At 47.9% G+C, this 20168-nt stretch overlaps 2 long non-coding RNA genes across 3 annotated transcripts in view; one reads left to right on the top strand and one right to left on the bottom strand.

The window, feature by feature from the left end:
- Positions 1-2174: 2174 nt before the first annotated feature.
- LOC310660177 lies at positions 2175-3616 on the bottom strand. Its single transcript, XR_014503275.1, has 2 exons — positions 2978-3616; positions 2175-2834 (listed from the first exon to the last, which is right to left on the bottom strand). It is a non-coding gene; the product is annotated as an uncharacterized lncRNA (long non-coding RNA).
- A 3879-nt stretch (positions 3617-7495) lies between these two features.
- The window catches only part of LOC310660162, a 70806-nt gene continuing 58133 nt past the window's right edge, over positions 7496-20168 (top strand). For both annotated transcript variants that reach the window (XR_014503257.1, XR_014503258.1), the window contains exon 1: positions 7496-8017. This is a non-coding gene — a long non-coding RNA (uncharacterized lncRNA). The remainder of the gene's footprint in view (positions 8018-20168) is intronic.

Here is a 20168-nt window from a genome sequence, read left to right as displayed (position 1 = left end):
TATTTAATCATCCACTAACATAATGAAAATGGTAATCTATTAGCTTTAAATGAGGATGATGATGGTCTTTATGATGACTTCAAATCTATGTGCAATACAATAAGGTTAAAAATAAACATAAGCTCAGCCCAGGGCATACAGCATAAAGTGAAACAAAGCTTTTTTAAGTGTCTTCAAAGATTCTTGAATATTGAAAGCAGTTATTTTCTGACTTCCTTTTTCTGATTCACATCACCTGACTTCCTGATCCCTTTCATACAGCCGGGTATCAAGTTGACTAATTCCAAACACACACATTATAACTTTTGGTACTCTAAAGACTAACAGATTTATTATGACACAAGATTTCATTGACTAAAGCCCACGACATCTGATGTAGAGTATGGGCTTATTTTCAAAGCCCCACATTTTCCCTCTCGCCTGTAAATATTGATATCTACACTTCACACTGTTAGTCCCACTGCATTTAATAGACAAAGACAGATAAACTTTAAGAATCAGCTACTGCGACAGTGATGATACCAGCATAGGCACACTGGATAATCCTTTTCATCTCACATGTTGTCAAAAAAAAAGGTGGGTGCATTATTAGGCTGATCTGTTATCGAGCCTTGATAAGGACCAGCCTTCTATCAACTGTGAAAACACAGTGATAAAACCTTACTACAAGCCTATGATTCACCATTATTATGTCGGAAATTACAAAAAAGGAAAATGGCATAGGAAGTTAGAAATCCATCCTCTGGCTGCGTTTGACATTTCCAATTTAAAGAAAATGTCTTTTGTCTGAAATGGAAAGTATGATGATGTATTTAATCTGTGCATCTTTTGGAGAGATGTAAGGATGAGAAAAAAAACCAGAAACCATGACGCACTCCTTTGCTAGTTTTCCTCTTATTCCTTGGAATAAGCAATGTGAAAAACTAGATACTAACCGTACAACTCTGCACTGTTACCCATAACTCATTCTTACAGGGTTTGATGGGATTTTCTCCCAGGTAGGCATGCATATGATTTATTATTTTATTTTATTTTTATGTATGTGTTTGTTTACTTATAAAACGTATATCCCACACTTCATCACAAGTAAACTCAGAGGGGGTCACAAAGCTTTTTTTTTTTTTAAAAAAAAAAAATGTAATAGCCAATAAAGTCAAAATACAAAAGTACAATGTAAAAATATTAGTCACTAATACATACATTAAATATAATACAAACAGCATGGCCATGTTGCCCAATGTCCAGCATGCCCATACACCATCAATTCATGAGGCCTAGTAGAAGAGGACGCGGGTGGCACTGTGGGTAAAACCTCAGTGCCTAGGACTTGCCGATCGCATGGTCAGCGGTTCGAATCCCCGCGGCGGGGTGCATTCCCGTCATTCGGTCCCAGCGCCTGCCAACCTAGCAGTTCGAAAGCACCTCCGGATGCAAGTAGATAAATAGGGACCGCTTACCAGCGGGAAGGTAAATGGCGTTCCATGTGCTGCGCTGGCTCGCCAGATGCAGCTTGTCACGCTGGCCACGTGACCCGGAAGTGTCTGCGGACAGCGCTGGCCCCCGGCCTATAGAGTGAGATGAGCGCACAACCCTAGAGTCTGGCAAGACTGGCCCGTACGGGCAGGGGTACCTTTACCTTTACCTTAGTAGAAGAGGATGCTATTTAGTTGGTGCTGATTGATGGACAATGAAGGTGCCTGTCAAAGCTGATCAGTATGTTCCACAACTGAGATGCTATTGCTGACAAGGCCCTCTGGCAAATTATAAATTTCTTGTTTTCAGCCAACAAAACAGCCTCAGTTCTACCTACCTCAAGGCCTGAGGTCTCCGCAGCTGACCTTAAATATTTCTTCTGGCCTATTGTTACACAGAGGTTTGGGGGTCACAGAAACATAAGACACAGCCCTAGTTTCTCTCTCTCTTTCAATTAATTTACAATCACTTACCGGTATATTTAATCTTAACCACCTTTCTACTGCCCATTAACCTAGTTAGGGAGAAATGACAAAATGGCAAATTATTCTCAATACTGAAAATTGTATTGTTGGCAATATCAAAACATTAGAAAGTGGATGGATGGGGTTTTTTCCCCCTGTAAAAGAATTAAAAACTACCAACTTTCTGGATTTGTTACAAATAGAATAGCCTGTTTGAAAGATCAACACCGGCAAAAATTGAATTGTCGTAATAGTTCTTTAATAGCCACATTTGAGCATTTGGTAACGCATTGCTTTCCTCTGGAACAGCAACCTTAAATGCTGTAATTTATTATAACTTAGCCACAGTGATATTTTTGCTAACCTTTCCAAGTATCCAAGAGTTCAAGGAACAGCAGTGCTGGATGCTGTGCTATCCTGCCCGATACATGTTATTACAGCTCAGTCCGCCAAAGCTTCCTGTGAAAATTGTAGCTGGACCATGTAAGTGATTTGTAAGGTTCTGAAATCCCCCCGTATATTACTACATAAACTTTAATGGTAAATGAAATGCCTAGATAATAGGAGCCATCATAAAATGGTATGTAATCTGTTAATACAAAGGAATTAGGAGTCACAGGGAAAAATACAGCTACATGTTTGCCAGAAGTAGCTTATCAGAATTGAAGATTAAAGTTGAAATCCCTGTGGTGCAGCTTATAGTGTGAAAATCCTATTTTTGCTTTACAAATCATGCCTCTCAGTCAAATATTATCCATGCATTCAAGAAACGCATCCGGTGCCCAGTACAAGCGCAGGACTTTCCAGCACTGATTTCAGGAAAGCCGCTGTTTTCCATCTGTTGGTAACCCTTCAGCAGACAATTTGAATATGACTCTCTGCTCCATGGAAGCTGCCCTGAGAATTTAAAAAAACGGAAGGAGGAGAGAAAGACTAATTGCCAAAGCCAGTTCAGTGAATGTAAAAGATGCTTGGCTGTACATGACATGGTTTTTCCAGCACCGTGCTCTGAAATACTTGAAAGACTATTTCTTACCCACAGATCCCCTTGTGTGTTAAGATAACAGGGGTGGCAGTTCAGCAGGGTGGCAGTTTGGGAGAGGAAATTCTCCATGAAAGCTCCTAAACTGTGGAATCCTCTCCTTGCAGAGGGGTGTGTCTCGCCCCTTTCTTCTATAGCTTTTGGTAACCTTTTTGACAGCTTAGTTATCTTGTGGTTTTCAGGATGCACCCTATTCTTCTGATTGTAGATCATTTTAGCTAATTTTACTATTTAGTATTCTATTGTAAAAAATAAAGGTAAAGGATCCCTGAACAGCTAATTACAGACAAAGGCGACTATGAGGTACAACGCTCATCTCACTTTAGGCCGACGGAGCCGGCGTTTGTCCACAGACAAGGTCATGTGGCCAGCATGATTAAACGACTACTGGTGTACAGAGGACCATGGCATAAGCCAGAGTGCACAGAAATGCCATTTACCTTCCTGCCACAGTGGTACCTATTTATCTACTTGCACTGGTGTGCTTTCGAGCTGCTAGCTCAGCAGGGACAGAGCAATGGGAGCTTACCCCGCCATGGGGATACAAACCGCCAACCTTCTGATCGGGAAGCCCAAGAGGCTCAATGGTTTAAACCACAGCTCCACCCGTGTCCCCAATAAACAAGCAAGCAATCACTGATAGGTCCACCCACCAATGTGAGGCTCAAAGCAATGAAGATGATGCCTCCCCAGCTGTTGCCATTGGCTGTGGGTTTCTTGTGATGTCACAAAAGCACTTGGCAACTGAGTGGATATAAAGGCAGGCCAAGGGGAAAGCCCTTTTCTATTTCCAACAGGACACACCTGGCAATGGATGTGACATTCAGCACTGCCCAGGTTTCTTCCACTTGGAGGAGGTAAAGTGCCTCTGGCAGTGGGATCCTTGGGAGCGATAATAAAGTAAGTTTGCTTGCTTGAAGGCTGCTGGTATCCATGGTTGGAAGCTGGCGGACGTCTCATGATGGACCTAACTAGCTTCTGGCACAATGGGACACCTTGACAGAAAACAGAGCACACGGAAACACCATTTCCCTTCCCGCTGCAGAGGTATCCATTTACTTGCACTGGCATGCTTTCGAACGGCTAGGTTGGCAGGAGCTGGGACAGAGCAACGGGCGCTCACCCCATCACTGGGATTCAAACTGCCGACCTTCCGATCGGCAAGCCCAAGAGGCTCAGTGGTTTAGACAACAGCACCAACTGCTCCTATTATTTACCTTTTACCTTTATTCTATTGTAAATTGTTCTAACTCATAAGTGAATAATCATAGAACTATAGAATACCAATGTGAGGGGGTTTACTGAGTCAAAGCAGAGATACAGTAGCAAATCCCAGATTTATTTTCAGTCCCCTTCCCAATTATCCCTAGCACCAAATTTGCCATTTTCATAGCTGCTGCACATTGGTTCAATGTTTTCTTTGAGGAATCCGCCACTATCCCAAGGTCTCTTTCCTGCCCAGTTCCAGCCCCATCAGCGCAGATGTAATGTTAAGATTCTCCATGTGTACTATTTTGCATTTACTTACACTTACACTGAAATGTAGTTGCTGTTTTAAAGCATCATCACACCATTTGGAGAGATTCTTTTGGAGCTTCTCAAAACAGCTTTTTCATTTTTTTATCACCCTGAATATTGGGCTGTCATCAGCAAACCTGAACCCTTCACTGCTCGCCCCCTGATTGCTACTTACAGTAGGTGCACTCTATAATCTCACATCCTCATGACTGTAATGAGGAAAACCATATTAATATTAGCTCTGTCTGAATATTCACCCTGTATGAAGTGCAGGTTTCTGAACGGATTTCTACTGCAGTGAGTTAGATTACCCACCCCCACTCCTTTTCCTTTGCTTATACTACCCTGGGCAGCTAGGGAAGGGGAAGGGAAAGGGACCCATGACAATTAAGTCCAGTTGCGAACGACTCTGGGGTTGTGGCGCTCATCTCGCTTTACAGGCCGAGGGAGCCAGTGTTTGCCCGCAGACAGCTTCCAAGTCATGTGGCCAGCATGACTGGGCCACTTCTGGCAAAACCAGAGCAGTGCATGGAAACACCGTTTTCCTTCCCACCGGAGTGATACCTATTCATCTACTTGTACTGTGTGCTTTCTAACTGCTAGGTTGGCAGGAGCTGGGACCAAACAACGGGAGCTCAGCCCATCGTGGGGATTCAAACCGCTGACCTTCCAATCAGGAAGCCGAAGCGGCACAGTGTTTTAACCCACAGTGCCACCCACATCTCTACTCTGTGCAGCTAGTAAACACCAAAGCTAAGATCACATAAAGGAAACATGCTATATTTTGGTTACAAAAAGAATTGCATTTGGTTTTCTATGCAATATTGCTTAACTGTAAGATTGCATGGGCAAAAAAAAAATTCAAAAAAAATCAGAGACGATGAGAGCAGATTATTATTAAAACTGCCCTGTAGAATCAACATTTGCAGAGTAGTGATAAAAATAATAATAAAGGAGATGACATTTTCTTCCAGGTTATTTGGTTCAACGTGATGGTGCTATATGCATAGAATCCACCCAAAACAATTCCCACACAAGCCCCATTAATCTAAATATCAATGTAAAGGTATCTCTGAGCTGGCACAGGAGATGCTCATGGCAGATTGAGTTGCACATCATCAAACAACTTCTACTTTAGCTCATTATCTGCTGGATATGTGTTGCTTGTGTTTGTTTTATGAACTCCTCTCAGTCCAGCAGGGTATGCAAAGAATAAGCTGGCGAGCCACAGAGAAGCAGTGTCATGAAATGTCTTGTCGTCTTTTGAGTGTGTGTGTGTTACTGAAAATTCTACCCAACTCCCAGATCCTGAATGCTGCACAATACATTCCTTTTACAGTGTTCAAGTCCAGTTCTGGCTATATTTATATTTAGAGCGATATTACGGAATTTCCATTTAAATGTTAATTTTTACATTATTTTCCACTTTCTATAAATGCCTTGGTGACTTGAGGCAGTGCTTGGAAGGTTTATTTTTAAAACAGAATTTGTTCAGGTTCATCGCATACCAAAAGGAACTAGTTCCAATTAAATTTTGTACTTTTGCTAAATGAACTAGTTCAGCCCAAGTTCATCCAAAGGAACTTTTTCATTCATAAAAAGTTCATCATGTTACAAACTGCTGTGCTGAAGTAAATCAGTGGGTTCACACACAAGTAATAAGATGTCTATTCGACAGGATGTCATCAAGTGAAGCTTTCCCCATAATTGCATTTTTACTAGAAAAGGCTTGCCCTATTTTCTGCCTGCTCTCAAAGGCACAAGGTGTCATTGACTTTAGTCCTGTTCCTGTGGTTCTCTTTGAAAACTGCTCCGATGGAAGAAGGCAAATCTCTTCAGCAGGGAAGATGCAGGAAATGTCTCATTCTATCCCTCTGATAGCTTAGCAACAGTGATTAAGTGGCTAAGCATCCTTAGTAAAAGCAGCACCTCTGCATCTGAACAATGAGCCATAGATTGTTGTCTCTGTGTTTCGTTTTCAAACTTTATAAATGCCTGATTGACTTACATTTGAACTTAATTCACCTTTAGTTCACCCAATGATTATTGGAACTACTTCCACACCTACTAGTGAACTAGTTCACTGAAGTTCATTTAGCTAAATTAGTTCATTCCAAGCATTGGCTTAGGGTAAACTTAGAGCGCTGGTCCCCATTTAACTCTGTCATTCAGCTGGGTCCTATTTATTCCAGATCAGTCAAAGGGGAGGGATCACAGCTCAGTGGCAGAACAGACATTTTGTGTGTAGTAAGGCCCAGGTTTTTTCCTTGGCATCTCCAGTTAAAATTATTAGGGGTTGTATCAGGGGATCAAGAGAAGTAGAGTTTCCAGATCAAGGGAAGTAATAGTACCATTTTATTCTGCCGTGTTCTGACCACACCTGGAACACAATGTCCAATTCTGGCCACCAGAATTTAGGAAGGAGGGCAACAAAGATGATCAAGGGTCTAGAAGCCAGGCTTTATGAGGAACGGTTGAATGAGCCGGGTGCCGGCAGGAACAGGTTACCAACGATGTTGCTCCCGCAACCTGGGACTGGGCGGGCTGGCCTTTGTCTTCTCCGAGGCATAGGGCAGCCCCGGTCCACAGGTGCCTCGCCTCCCCTGGCCTGGAGGCAAGCACTCCTCCTGTGAGAACTTAGTTTCCTCCGCCTCTCTGCCTTGAGCCTCTGCAGCTCAGGAGAGGCTGGAGGGTTACTGGACCCAGTGGCAACCTCACCTTCCCCTGACAGGACTGGGAGAGGAGCACCTGCAGGCAATGGGTCCTCGATCACCTTTGGAGCCAGAGCGGATTCAGCTGGTGTCTGCTCCTGAGGATCCGGCACAGGTGAGGGCCCTTCAGATTCAAGCCCCTGCCCCAGCTCAGCTGGCCCTGGAGGCGGGGACTCCTGTGCAGGCTGGGATTCCTCAGGTTCAGCCTCTGAATCAGATTCCCAGGCCTCAAGTTACAATACAGGAGATTCCAACTAAACGTAGGGGGGAAACATTCCAACAAAGACCTTTGCCAATGATCCTGGAGAGCTGCAACCTATCAGTGCAGATGATTCTAGGCCAGATGAACAAATGGTGTGACCTGGTAAAAGCCAACTTTCTATTGTCCCATGACAATTCAACCACCCAAGCCTATAGTTTCCATTTTCAATGTTCCTGACTGTGGCGTTTGTACGGAGCCCCCGGTCATCTCACGAACTATTAACCCGTACACCGCTGCCTCCAACCAGGTCCTCCCCGGTAAATCACTTAGTCTCAGTCAGGTTCTTAAGTTAACAAAGAAGAGTGTGGTTTATTGCAAACACAAATAAACTTGAACTGCATTCAAAACGTTGTTACTCTTTACCTTCTTATTCTTATTTTATCCTGTTTCGAACTCTTCTACCTCCCCTCACACAAGAACCAACTGCACTAACTGTCTCTCTAGTTCCATCTGTCTGCCAACTGCTTTCCCAACTGCCTTTTCCCAACCAACCAACCAACCAACCAACTACCAACCCAAACCTTGGGCTAAGCCCTTTTATAAACAGGTAGGCTCCGCCTCTGACTTTTCTATTGGTCTACCTATTAACTCTTTCTCTCCCTCTGTACAGACATTTTAAAAATAATGGGCAAACACCACACTGACCTCCCCCCTTGTACACTTACATCAATTCAGGTCTTCCCTGGGAAGGTATAATCCATAACTCTAATTGACCATCAGTTGGAGTTGCTGTGGCTTATCACACTGCTACTGTTCTCACCTAGGAAGGGGCATCTCCTTCCAACCCTGTGTCCAACCTTGATGTCCCCAAATCCAGCATTTGGTGCCAATTGAATTCTGAGTACCCCTGATAAGTAATATGAAATCGAAATATGGAATAGACGGGAGGTTGGGTCTTTAGTGTTAAGACCAATATATGTTTTATTGTTTGTTAAGAAAATTATGTTTCTATGGTTATTCCTGTGTGTAATTTGGTATTTGTGTTTTTCTTGCTATATCAATAAAAAAAAATAAAAAATAAAAAAAGAATAAAGAATTCTGAGTGCCCCTGGCTCTTCTATCAGAACTGTTTTGCACATGCCTGTAGCAACTGCACTGGCCGTAGGAAGGGACACAAACCTCAGAAAGCGGTGTCAGTCAGCAGTTTCTGAAACTTTAGCAAAATGTCATTAAAACAGCATGCTCTTTTATAAAGTAAGAACTGAAACATCGAAATGAGGTTGATAAAACTCAGAAGCATTCTGCCTAATCCTGAAGGCCTGTTTATGACTGAAATGAAATGCATTACAGATCCCCCTCTCCTCTCTCCGTGGGAAAAACGCATTCAAGTATGTTTTCTAAAAGTCTACACATTTTGGGGAGACACAGCCCTCACTTCTGGAAGGCGAAAACTGCTTTGGAGAGAAGAAAGGAGGTGGGGAGCTTCCATTTTCTTCTAATCTCTATGAAGTGAAAATCTGTTACTTATTTGATTAGCTCCTGTTCAATGAACTGAACCCAGTGTTCAAAGAAATACATTTCTGAAAATGGCAGAGCAACTACATTCGGTTATAAAATATGCACAGGCTACAGAAACATTGGAATGATTGCACACTTCAATTCATTAGAATGGCTGCAACTTCTCAGCTTTGCCCCATCGACTCACTGAGGTGAACGGTAACATTACAGGATCCCATTTTGAAACCAGACGTGTGGAAACCCGCAATAGGTGTGTTTTCAAGGTTAGGGAAGAGAAAGTTATATGCATTTTTCTCCAGTTTTGACTGTGTGTCACAGTGTTCCAGTAAATCATCTTTGCTGCTGAATTACACAGAACTAGCCCCCCCCTCCCCTGCAACTGCTAGTATAAATTCAAAGACTTTACAGCCCTGTGTTTGTGATTACTGAGGGTACAAATGAATGGAGAGGGATGGTGATCTCAGCCACGGATCTGACTTCTTGACCCGTATGCATTCACATTCCCATTTGCGCTGAGGTATACACATGAATGTTTATAGCACTCCCATACTGTAATTTAAATGGGACGCGGGTGGCTCTGTGGGTTAAACCACAGAGCTTAGGGCTTGCCGATCAGAAGGTCGGTGGTTTGAATCCCCACGACACGGTGAGCTCCTGTTGTTTGGTCCCAGCTCCTTCCCACCTAGCAGTTCAAAAGCATGTCAAAGTGCAAGTAGATAAATAGGTACCACTCCGGCGGGAAGCTAAACGGCGTTTCCGCATGCTGCTCTGGTTTGCCAGAAGCAGCTTAGTCATGCTGGCCACATGACCCAGAAGCTGTACGCTGGCTCCCTCGGCTCATAAAGCGAGATGAGCGCCACAACCCCAAAGTCATCGGCAACTGGGCCTAACGGTCAGGGATCCCTTACATTTATCTGCGATTTATCTCTTGTAAAAATGACCCCTAAGGAAATTGGAGCCTGGATGTTTCATTTTCCAGGGCTAGGTACAAGATCTCAACCTAGCCTTCCTCATTACACATACATTTGTATACTTGAAGATGTCCTGGACAGGGCTTGCATTTCCTGCCTTCACAACAAACAGGAGAGATAGGTCATTAACATTTCCACTGTACACATGAGACTAAGAGAGAATGGTCTATCCCATAGGTAAGCCCAAGAGGCTCAGTGGTCTAGACCCCAGCACCACCCGCTTTCCTATCATGCATTGAATCCACAGTGGAAGTCGGATTTGAGCCCAGGGCTACAATTCAGTAAATTTATGTGTCTACTAGGGGGGAAATAGGATACAATGTTGGGATTGCAGTTGCCATACAGTGGTACCTTGGGTTACATACGCTTCAGGTTGCATATGCTTCAGGTTACAGACTCCGCTAACACAGAAATAGTGCTTCAGGTTAAGAACTTTGCTTCAGGATGAGAACAGAAATCGTGCTCCGGCGGCGAGGCAGAAGTGGGAGGCCCCATTAGTTAAAGTGGTGCTTCAGGTTAAGAACAGTTTCAGGTTAAGAATGGACCTCCAGAACGAATTAAGTACTTAACCTCAGGTACCACTGTATGTCTAGAGCTGGATACATTGTAAATGGTGGTAATCTTTTGCAACATGCGGACTCAAGTCAACAGGGCTCAGATCTAAGATAAATTTAAGCAAATCCGCAAAAGGAAAAGGTACTGCCTCCTCTTCTCCCTGCAGCCATCTGCCCACCCCCAAGTCACTCCAGAAGTTTGAGGACCTCCCTGGACAATATAGGGTGGAAGATGATTCAATTTTGGATGATTCTTGCCTCCCCCAGCAGTCTGCAATGACCCTTTCTCTCCATGTTGTTTGAGACTTTCCAGAGCAGCTTTCGAGGGGTTGCAGGTGTGTGCAGGAAGCAGGAGGAGGTAAACTTTCACTCTGGGAACTTTCTTAAGCTAACTTATCTTAGGATCTAAGTCCATGGATATTAGTTATTTATTTAAATACTTTAAAGCATTTTTGAACCACTTTCAAAAAAATAATAATTTTCTAAGTGGTCTACACTATGTACAATATTTTTTAAAAAATCCATTAAAACAAAAATACAGCCTAAAGTAAACAAAGCAACAGTATAATGAAAACATATAAAAGAAAAGAAATAGAGATTCAAGGGATCCATGCACATAAAACAGGGTCCAATGTTAATGGCTTGGGGGAATCTTGCACTTTCCAAGGTGTGGAATTTAAAGCTGAGACATGAAAAAAAGGCCACAATTTTCTCCAACATTCTTTTTTTGTGACATCTGCCATTTCCGCCCTCTGCCCCAATGTCCTAGAACAAATGTAGGTCTGGAGCATTGTGAAGGACACTGCAGTGGAAGCAAAATATAAAAAAATAAAATAAAAAGAGAAAGATTGGCTAATGGTGAGAAACCATGGTTGGTCAATGTTTCCTCTTCCTGTAGAGAGTTGCTAAAATTCTCTCCACCACTTCAGTTTCCCTTCCCACAAATGGGGTGGATAATTTTTAGAAGTCTTTTGTGCCCAACCCTATTAGAAGCTGTGAGGCAAAAGCAGGATATCTGTACAGAAAGAGGAATAAAAAGAGTATTGCTTATAGATGAACTAGTAATGAGTATCAGCACAAAAATGACAAACTTTTAAATATAGGGTTGCACTTGTTCTCAAAAAAAAAATGCAGTTGGAATCTATTCCTAGACTGATCCCAAGTTATGGTGAGGAGCAATTATTTTGCATCTACTGACAATCCCCCCCCCCCCACACAATTAGTAGTCCAAAAACTGAGCCCCACATGCCAGCCATAAGCCCAAACTCTACCAACCCTGGGTGAATTAAAGACAATCCTCTTATAAAAATGGAAACCTATGAGCAATACTGAACACATTACTAGGCTTTTATGCTAGATTCCCAGAATTCAAATTATAGTTCTGGTGAGACTTCTGTGGTTGCATACCTGTTTTGTGGGAGCATCAATAAAGGTTCATATTTCCTGTGTGTGTTGCAGGTTTTAATATCTTCCACTGAAGAATTACAGCTACATATAAACTGCTGATCCTTTGAGGGTACAAAAAGCCCCCAATTGTTCATCCTCAGGACTGCATATATGCTCCAGACAAATTAACTCATTTCCTGGAGTATTTTAACATTCCCTTCATGAGTTTTTAATTTTCTCACTAAAGTACGGAGAAAAATGCAATTGGCTGCAACATAGAGAGGGGGAAGATGGTATTCAGTTTCCTTCTGTACACAAAGGGAGTGTGCTGGTCCCGGGGGTAAGGTACCTTGGGTGTAGCAAAGTCCACACGAAGAGGGGCAAGGTCCGAGGCAGAGTGCCGGGCGGTGAACAGGAACGCTGGAACAGGAGGCTGTGCAGGGAACAGGAACACCGGATGGTCGGGAACAGGAGGCCGAGCAGGGAACAGGAGTACCGGATAGTCACGAGCAGGGATCACGAACGCAGGAAGGTCCGAAGCCAACAACGACGTTGCTCCCGCAACCTGGGGCCGGGCTGACTGGGCTTTTATCCTCTTCTAAGGCCGGGGGCGGTCCCGGCCCCCAGGAGCCCCGCCTCCTCTGGCCTTAAGGCGAGCACTCCTCCTGGGGGCAACCAGTTCCCTTCGCCTCTCTGCTCTAAACCTCTGCAGATCAGGAGAGGCCGAAGGGTTACTGGGCCCTGGAGGAGGCTCACCTGTGGCCACTGAGTCGTCAAGCCTCTCTGGGGCCAGAAGGGCTTCACCTGGGGCCAGCTCCTGATGCACTGCCACAGGTGCCGGCTCTTCAGCATCTAGGCCTGGCCCCAGTTCAGCCGGCCCTGGAGGCGGGGACTCCTGTGCAGGCCGGGATTCCTCTGTTTCATCCTCCGAATCGGAATCCCAGGCCATCACACCATCCCCCCTCCCAGGCCCCCCCCTCAACCGAGGGTCCGGACCCGGCTTGCCGGGGTACGTCGCATGGAACTCTCGGAGGCAGGCAGGTGCGTGGACGTTGGCCGCTGGTTCCCAGGAACGGTCCTCCGGTCCGTACCCCTTCCAGTCAATGAGATACTGCAGCTTCCCCCTGCGGTATCGGGAGTCCAGGATGCGTTCCACCTCGTACTCAGGCTCTCCCCGAACCAACACTGGCTGCGGTCGGGGACGGTTCGGGTGGAACTCGTCGGGTGGGGCCACCGGACTCAAAAGGGACCTGTGGAAGACCGGGTGAACCTTCAGGGTTGCGGGTAACCGGAGACGAAATGCCACAGGAGAGACTTGGTCTACGATAGGGAACGGGCCGGTGAAGCGGGCGTCCAACTTCCGCGAAGGTCGAGAGGGGTGGAGGTGGCGAGTGGAGAGCCAAACCAGGTCACCGACGCGAAGTTCCGGCCCCACCTGGCGGTGGCGGTCGGCCTGGGCCTTGTACGCTTCCTTGGCCTGGTGCAGTTGCTCCACCAAAAGCTGTTGCTGGGACTGGAGCTCTTGAAGCCACTCCGTCACCGCCGGGACTGCGGATGTCGGCAGCACCTCTGGAAACAGCCGTGGATGATAACCATAACTGGCCTGGAACGGGGTCTGCTGGGTGGACGCATTCACCGCGTTATTGTAGGCGAACTCCGCCAATGCCAGGTGGTCGACCCAGTCATCCTGCTGGTAGCTGCAGTAACACCGGAGGTACTGCTCCAGCACCGCGTTCGCCCGTTCCGTCTGGCCATCGGTCTGTGGGTGGTAGGCTGACGAGAGGCAGACCTCCGTCCCGAGGGTCCGGTGTAGTGCTTGCCAGAACCGGGATGTGAACTGAACGCCCCGGTCGGACACCACGCGCTCAGGTAGGCCATGCAGGCGGAAGACATGCTGAAGGTACAGCTGAGCAGTTTCCTTGGCTGTGGGTACAGATGGACAGGGAGCGCAGTGCACCATCTTGGTGAAATGGTCGGAGAAAACCAGAAGGCAGGTACAGCCACGAGACGAGGGTAAGTCCACTACAAAGTCCAACGAAACCGTGTGCCAAGGGTGCGGTGGAACTGGCAATGGCTGAAGTAGGCCGGGGGGTCGCCCGGTAGGTCCCTTGGCGCGCCGGCAGACATCACAACCAGCAACGTAGCGAGCCACGTCAGCCTTCAGGCGGGGCCACCAAAACTCTCGACTGACCAGATGGGTGGTCCGATACCGTCCAAAGTGCCCCGCTGCTGGGGCATCATGGGCCATCCGGAGAACCTCCAGCCGTAGTGGCCCTGGCGGGATGTACAAACGACCGTGGTGCAGCAGAAGGCCCTGATGCAGGACCAGCCCCGGATACTGTGGGCTGGACCCTTCAGCCAGCTCCCGGAGTCGTTCCTGGGCCCAAGCGTCGACCCGCTGCTGTTCCCGCACCCGAACCTGCAGTGGCTGCGCCTCCTGGGTGGCCAGGAATGCAGCCGGAGGTAGGATCGTGGTGGGTTCTGCTTGCTGTACCGTGTCTGCGTTGTCGTCAGGTTTCCGGGACAGGGCATCCGCCTTCTGATTCTGAGAGCTAGGGATGTAGCGGATCCGGAACTGGAACCGGGAAAAGAACAACGCCCACCGGATCTGTCTTTGGTTCAGCTTGCGGGTGGTCTGGAGGTACTCCAGGTTCCGGTGGTCGGTTCTCACCTCCACCGGATGTCGTGCCCCCTCAAGATGGTGGCGCCAGACCTCAAAGGCTACCTTGATGGCCAGTAGTTCCCGCTCCCACACAGTATAGTTACGCTCCGCTGGTAGGAGCTGGCGGGAATAGAAGGCACAGGGTAAGAGTGGCGCTTCAGGACCAATCTGTTGAGACAAGACGGCACCGAGAGCCGTACTGGAAGCGTCGGTCTCCACCACAAAGGGTCGAGAGGGGTCAGGATGTTGTAAGATTGGTGCCCTCTGGAAACAGGCCTTCAACCCCTGAAACGCCTCCTCTGCCTCCTTGTCCCAGGAAAACGGCGTCTTTGGGCGCAGTAGCCGGGTCAACGGGGTGGTGCGATGAGCATAATCAGCGATGAAGGTCCGGTAGTAATTGGCGAACCCCAGGAAACGCTGTAGGTCCTTGCGGTTCCGGGGTGCCGCCCATTCTTGAACCGCTGTCACCTTCCCCGGGTCCATTTGCACCCCATCTGGAGAGAGCCGGTGACCAAGGAAGTCCACAGTCCGCTGATGGAACTCGCACTTGCTGAGCTTTGCGTACAAACGGTGCTCACGCAAGCGCTGCAGCACGGTCCGGACATGTCCCTCATGGCGAGCCGGGTCACGGGAGTAAATCAGTATGTCATCCAAATACACCACCACGTACTTGTCTAACAGGTCCTGAAACACGTGGTTGATGTAGCGTTGAAACACAGCAGGCGCGTTGCACAAACCGAAAGGCATAACCAAATATTCGAACTGCCCGTACCGGGTCCCAAACGCTGTCTTCCACTCATCCCCGGCTCGGATCCGAATCAAGTTGTAGGCCCCCCGGAGGTCCAGCTTGGTGAACACCTGTGCCCCTTGCACCCGCTCCAGCAGCTCCGAGATAAGGGGCAAGGGGTACCGGTCTGGGACGGTAATTTTGTTCAGGGCTCGGTAATCATGGCAAGGGCGGAGTTCCCCACATTTCTTCTTAACAAAAAGCACCGGCGCCGCGGTGGGCGAGGTGGAAGGCCTAATGAACCCACGCTCCAGGTTCTTGCGCAAGAAGTCCTGCAAAGCCTCGCGCTCTGGCTCTGTTAGGGAATATAAGCGACTCACTGGTAAAGGCGCTCCGGGTTGGAGGTCTATGCCGCAGTCAAAAGGCCGATGCGGCGGCAGCTGGTCTGCCCCCCGTTCCTCGAACACGTCCTGGTAGTCCTGGTACACGGCTGGGAGCGTGGGTGCTGCCTCCTCTGAGGGCGCGGCCGCCAGCGTTCCGGATTGAGCATGGGAACATGGGTCTGGGAAGTGCACGGTCCGTTTGACCCAGTCAATCTGAACGTTGTGGGCCTCCAGCCAGTCCATCCCGAGCACCAGGGGGAAGCGGGGCATAGAGGCAATGTCCAAAGTTCGCAACTCCCGGTGCTGCTGGAGACACAGGACCAGAGGCTGGGTCTCCTGAGTAACGGCACCTGAACGCAGAAGTCGTCCGTCAATCGCTTCCACCTGGACCGGTACTGGCTTGTTCCGAAGTGGCACCTGATAATGGGCGGCAAAAGCAGCGTCCATATAGGAGCGGGTTGCCCCTGAATCTACCAAAGCATGGGTGAGGATCCAGGGCCCACCTGGAGGGTATAAACGTACCGAAACCATAAGATGTTGCAAGTCCATTGGTGCGGGCCCATTCTGTACGGTTTGGGACCCCCGGTAGCTAGGGCCATCAGCTACTGGGGTTGGCGGTTTCCCTGCGGCTGGCGTTTCTCAGGGCAGGACCGAGCGAAGTGTCCACTTCCGCCACAGTAAAGACAGAGATTTCCATCCCGACGCCGCGCCTTCTCTGCGGGGGAAAGGCGTGGCCGCACTGCCCCGAGCTGCATAGGCTCCTCCGTTAAATCAGTTGTGACCGTGGGGCTGCCGGAAAAAGCTGGTGCCGTGAACTGGAAGTGTCGGCGACCCCGGGCCTGACGACGATCCTCCAACCGGTCGCCTATTTGTAGACTCCGTTGAATGAGAGTGTCCAGCGTGGTGGGGCGTTCCATTGTGGCCAACTGGTCCAGTACCTCGTCCGAAAGCCCTTCGAGATACTGGTCCCGCAGTGCCGAGTCATTCCAGGTCAAGTCCTGTGCCAACAGCCGGAACTCCGTGGTATATGTGGCCACCGTGGACTTGCCCTGTTTCAAATGCCGAATCGCCCGGTTGGCTTGACTCTCTTTCTGGGGGTTGCCGAACGCGGCCTCCAAACGATTGCAAAACCCCGTATAGTCTGCCAGCAAGGGGGAGTCTTGCCTGAGTAGCGGCAACGCCCACTTGGCCGCCTGGTCCTTTAACAAGCTAATCAAAAAGTGCACCTTGGTACGGTCGTCAGGAAAGTTCCGGGCTCGCCCCTGAATATACAGTTTGGCCTGGGCCAGGAACATGGGAAAGCTGGCCGGGGCTCCATCAAATTTCTCAGGCAAAGCCACTGGGTACTTGCCCGGAGCCGGGGCGTCGGCCCCAGAAGCCGGTAGGGCTTCCAAGCGTTGCTGAAGTGCCTCAACCGCGTCACTGAGCTGCTGCACGGTGTGAGACAAGGCCTGGTTCTCCTGGGCCAAAGCCACCAGTGCAGCCGCCTGTTCAGCCATGGCCTCTGGCTCTTCCCGAACGCACCCCGACGAAGGGGGAGTGCGGGAGGTGGCGGGAGCAAACTGTGCTGGTCCCGGGGGTAAGGTACCTTGGGTGTAGCAAAGTCCACACGAAGAGGGGCAAGGTCCGAGGCAGAGTGCCGGGCGGTGAACAGGAACGCTGGAACAGGAGGCTGTGCAGGGAACAGGAACACCGGATGGTCGGGAACAGGAGGCCGAGCAGGGAACAGGAGTACCGGATAGTCACGAGCAGGGATCACGAACGCAGGAAGGTCCGAAGCCAACAACGACGTTGCTCCCGCAACCTGGGGCCGGGCTGACTGGGCTTTTATCCTCTTCTAAGGCCGGGGGCGGTCCCGGCCCCCAGGAGCCCCGCCTCCTCTGGCCTTAAGGCGAGCACTCCTCCTGGGGGCAACCAGTTCCCTTCGCCTCTCTGCTCTAAACCTCTGCAGATCAGGAGAGGCCGAAGGGTTACTGGGCCCTGGAGGAGGCTCACCTGTGGCCACTGAGTCGTCAAGCCTCTCTGGGGCCAGAAGGGCTTCACCTGGGGCCAGCTCCTGATGCACTGCCACAGGTGCCGGCTCTTCAGCATCTAGGCCTGGCCCCAGTTCAGCCGGCCCTGGAGGCGGGGACTCCTGTGCAGGCCGGGATTCCTCTGTTTCATCCTCCGAATCGGAATCCCAGGCCATCACAGGGAGGGGGAAAACACCTATGTAATTGATCTTAATAAAAACAATGATAATCTAGTAGCTCTGGGTTACTTTAACATTTAAGTAATATGAGATATCAAGGTATGATTATATGTCTTATTTGTTTTCAAGTGACTCGTATTCATTAATAATCTTATTCTTCATGAATTTGCCCAATCCTCTTCACAGGACTGACCCACTCATGAGGCAGACTGAAGCAGCCACATCAGGCAGCAGAATTCCATGGGGCAGCACCACCACATTTGCCCCATCCCTGCCACTGGGGTTGCACCATGGCAGCGGCTTTCAGCAAAATCTTATTGGAAGCCACTACAGACTCATGACCCTAATGAGTGAGGCTTCAGTGCGAGTGGGGTGGGAGGAAGGCAGCAACACCTTCCTGTTTCACCTCTTAGCAGTGCTGGATTTATGTATAGGCTAAGTAGGCTGAAACCTAGGGTCTCTAAATCTAGGGGGCCTTGCCAGCTTGCCCGCTCCCCAGCAGGCAACCTCCCCTCTCCCAAAATTGCAAACCCAAGACTTCATGCGAGGGCAGGGCAACTCAGGCCTCTAAATCTATGGGGCCTCACCAGCCAGCCCGCTTCCCAGTGCCAGTCTCCCCTATCCCAAAACTGCAAACCCAGGACTTCATGCAAGGGCAGGCCAACTCAGGCCCAGCAACTATGAGACTCAGGGCTAGCCAGTGGGGCCCAATTTGAAGCAGTGGGGCAGGTAACCAGCAGGGAATGCTTCAGCTCAGCCTTTGCACTGTTGATTGAAACCCCCTGCTGTGGAGAAAGCTCATAAATTGTATCCCTGCTGACATCCTGGCCAACTCTATTACACTGGTGTAAACCCTGGTGCACCAGAAACCCAGAACAACCCAGAAAATCTGCTCATACATCAGTGACTGATAAGACTTGTCAACCTGTTATTCCGAAGTCTCCCTAAATTATAAAGCTCCAAAATACAGGCCAAAAGAAAGCAGGTCTGGAAAGAGCAAGGCATACAATGGGCACCACTGGTGAAAAGGCCCTGCTCTGTGTAGCTCCTTCCCTGTCATTTGATAGGTTTCCCACTTGCCCTCCTTCTTGACATGGAATGCTCTCTATTGGAGTCTCCAGGTTCATTACAAAGACCATAAGAAGGGAGAGCTAATCAGAGGCAGCTACAGTTGCAAATGGCAACAAAATATCTGTGAAAGGAAGAGGAGCAGGTTTGCTCAAGTGTGTTGCAGGTAGAAATACTGTTTGTATGGCAGAATCCAAGACCAGGGAGAAGAATCGGTGGAAGAAGATTGGAAAAAATTTAAAGCTTATCTACAAAAACATTGTAAAATTAATGAATGTTAGAAGGATGCTGGAATGAAGCTATATGGTTTTAGCAGAAATGTAATAAAGAATTAAGTAAAAGTGGATTGATAATGGGATAAAATGAAAAATTTAAGGTTAGACCGTTAAGATAAATTATAGAACAAAAATTAAGATGGAAAGAATTTGCTGAAATAGTTAATTGAAATAGAATACAAAAAAGGGAGGTGTGAGGAGGTCGATGAAACAAGTTAATGAAAGGTAAAGATATGGAATATTGGGTGTGTGTGTCTAATGTGTTGTTGTTTTTTTCTTTTCTTTTCCTCTTTTTTTTGTATTGTTGTATTGCCTTTTTATTGTAATTGCAATGTATGTTTTGTTAATTTTTTTATTGTTTCTTCTTCTTCTTTTTTCTTTTTTCTGTAATTTCCAAACTTCCAATAAATATTCTTTTTTAAAAAAAAGAAATACTGTTTGTATTGAAGTGAGAGCAGTAGTTTACTTGCTCGAATTAACAAACAAGAAAGTTTTGAGAATTTAAATTCTTGATTAAAATTGATTACTTAATTGAGAAGGGGATTGGTAGAAAAACACTGGGGCCTAATTTGAATAGTAGAGTGTCTGGTATCTGGTGAGCAATCTCAGCCTTTATTTCCACAATGTGGCTGCAGACCAAATCACCTGTCAGGAGAGTTATGAGATTCAGATGAGGGTCAGATGCCTTGACAATCCCAGCAGGTATATAAGAGGGAGACTGCCCTGGCTACCTCTTGGACAAATCCTTTTGGATACCCCCTCCCATTTTGTTAAAAATGATCTGATTCCATCCCATTGATTATTATGCTGGACCTATCCGTGGCATATACATATCAAGACTGGGTTCACCCTGTAGCATAATTAAAATATATCTGTATTGAGTTTGGTTGTCTGGCCCAGAGTTGTCCAGTCTCTCCTGAGGTATTCTTTCATGCTCTTCATCAGTTGCCACCAGAGGGTTTTTTTCAGCCAGAGCTCACTGGAGCTCAGTTCTGGCACCTCTCTGGTATGCGCCACTGCCAT

Source organism: Podarcis tiliguerta (assembly GCF_965153285.1).
Source record: "Podarcis tiliguerta genome assembly, chromosome: 11".
Classification (NCBI taxonomy): domain Eukaryota; kingdom Metazoa; phylum Chordata; class Lepidosauria; order Squamata; family Lacertidae; genus Podarcis; species Podarcis tiliguerta.
Note: the sequence above shows the minus strand (reverse complement) of the source record. Positions and strands in the feature narration are given on the sequence as shown.